Source organism: Octopus bimaculoides, chromosome 4, assembly GCF_001194135.2.
Source record: "Octopus bimaculoides isolate UCB-OBI-ISO-001 chromosome 4, ASM119413v2, whole genome shotgun sequence".
In the NCBI taxonomy this organism is placed as follows: Eukaryota; Metazoa; Mollusca; class Cephalopoda; order Octopoda; family Octopodidae; genus Octopus; species Octopus bimaculoides.
Window position 1 is genome coordinate 145,038,119 of NC_068984.1, and position 2,342 is coordinate 145,040,460.

Genomic DNA, 2,342 nt, shown 5'->3' on the forward strand with positions numbered 1-2,342 from the left:
TTAGATGGGTGACCCCTTGGGATACTTAGGTGTTGTAAGCATCTCACATTTTTTATAGACGCAGGAGTGGCTGTGTGGTTCCGGGTTCCGGGTTCAGTCCCACTGCGTGGCACCTTGGGCAAGTGTCTTCTACTATAGCTGACCAAAGCCTTGTGAGTGGATTTGGCAGACGGAAACTGAAAGAAGCCTGTCATGTATATATATGTATGTGTGTGTGTGTGTGTGTGTGTATGTATTTGTGTGTGTTTGTACCCCACCATCGTTTGACAGCCGATGTTGGTGTGTTTACGTCCCAGTAACCAAGCGATTTGGCAAGAGAGACCGATAGAATAAGTACTAGGGTTACAAAGAATAAGACCTGGGGTTGATTTGTTCAACTAAAGGCAGTGCTCCAGCATGGCCGCAGTCAACTGACTGAAACAAGTAAAAGATTAAAATTGGAAGATGGATAAAAAAGAACCTAATAAAAGTGTATCTTTTATCTTTCATTTGTTTCAATCAGTGGAGCGTGGCCATGCTGGGGCACCAGCTTCAACGGTTTTCGTCGAGCAAAACAACCCCAGAACTTAGTGCTTTTTCTTTTTTTTTTAAAATGGTAGTTTAAAAAAATTTTTTTTACCTGATCCAAATTGCCATACAATGGTATCGAACCCAAAAACCCCATTACTGCAAAACGAGCTTCTTGATAAGACATAATATAGAAGACTAATTATATAATATACAGGAGGAGTTGGTCATGGCTGGCACGCTATTCGATCTTAGGTCTGCTCGGTCATAGAAGACAAAAACGGCGACGATAACTCAACTTCGCTCTTATCAATTTTCTCTCCATATTTTGGCTTCAACAACAGATACTTTCATAGTTATCTCCCTTTGGCCATTCAAATCCTTTCAACATTTATTGTAACTTTTCCGCCCTCTTTTTAAAGCCATGAACTAAATAAACAAATTTAGGGAGCCGGCCCGCTATCAGCTTGAGTCGAGTAGCTGTCGTGATCTCAGGTGTTCTTTGGCCCACCACTACCAATTTCCTCCACAAAATTGGAATAACATGCCATTCAGGTGTGCAACCCGTTACTCACCACCCATCGTCTGTCCCATTTTTTCTTGTTTTCTTACAATTAAATTGAGATTCTTTATGTGAATAAAACTACCGTAGTTTAACGTGTATAAGGGACCTCCTAATTTTTGAGGCTTAAAATTTGGAAAAAATAGTTTTGTAAGGGATTATAATATTACCTATCCATGTATAAAAAAACTTCCATTTTTTTAAACCTAATTTTTGACAAAATTGGCTTCCTTATACACGTTAAAATACGTGTTTGAATATAGCTAGCACAGCCTTCACAAGTCATTCATCTACACCTAATTTCGTTTGATTACAAAGCATGGCACTTTATCAAAGACCCTCTCCATGACAACGAATACCAGCTGTAGTGGTTAACTTTTAGCCAATTATTTCTCCTCACAGAGACGATTGCATGTTTGGTACCTCTTCTCGACACCAACGCTCACAGATTGTTTGCCAACATAACATGGCAGTCTTGGTTTAGGACGAATGTTGCTGTAATTTAGCCCCAGGAGACATCGTCTCCTGCTGGCTATACGACACGATCTGTGTCCTTATATTTTCGAACAACTAAATGTTTCTTCTTTGAAAACATTCAAATGGCCTTCAACTTTTTCTCTTCTTTGTCATTTTTTTTTGTTACTGCTTGCTGTTCCATGTGAAATAGATGGATACTTCAGCATCAAGTAATGTTTTTGCAAAGTTATCATCGATGCACGATGAAAGGAATTCTGTCAATGTTGTTCTCGTATGTCGTTCATTGACATATGACATATATATCCTCATAGTTTCTGAGCAATATTTTTTGTTCATCTGGGAGGTGAATTTGGGAGCCTCACTATTGCAGATGTTCTTTCATGAACTGAAAATCCCCAAATGGATGCAACTACTTTGGACAGTCCAATATACAGTCCAAGCATGTACTTGATGACGGACTTAATTGACCTCACGGAGGCAATGATTTCAACATTGCAGTGGCATTTAAATGCTCTTAAAAGAGTTTCATTATAAGGTACAACCCATTTGTTGTTTGTTTTTTCACTCTTATGAGAGTCAACTCCTCCCATTGTAAATGATCTTCATCTATAAAGAGATAGTCTCTCTCTGTGTGTTTTTCTGCCTTTCCATTAAAATGATGAAGATTAATATTACATTTTAAATAAAATAGTAATTCTCCCCTTTAAGAAAAAAAAAATCAAGTACCTGTGATTCAAAAGTATCTCATAAAAGTATAGGGAGAATTTCTATCGTTCAAGTCTATGGTACTCACACA

At 38.1% G+C, this 2,342-nt stretch overlaps 2 protein-coding genes across 3 annotated transcripts in view; one reads left to right on the forward strand and one right to left on the reverse strand.

Moving 5' to 3' along the window:
• Window positions 1–2,342, forward strand: part of LOC106878757 (uncharacterized) — a 401,005-nt gene that overhangs the window by 150,283 nt on the left and 248,380 nt on the right. The window lies entirely within an intron of this gene.
• LOC106878761 (uncharacterized) overlaps window positions 1–2,342 on the reverse strand; it is a 148,047-nt gene that overhangs the window by 10,940 nt on the left and 134,765 nt on the right. Inside the window, exon 1 of one of the 2 annotated variants that reach the window (XM_014928083.1) lies at window positions 620–816. The exons of the other annotated variant lie outside the window; for it this stretch is intronic. The gene's annotated coding sequence lies outside the window, so the exon portion shown is untranslated. Of the gene's footprint in view, window positions 1–619; window positions 817–2,342 lie in introns of those variants that run through there. 2 annotated transcript variants of the gene reach the window in all.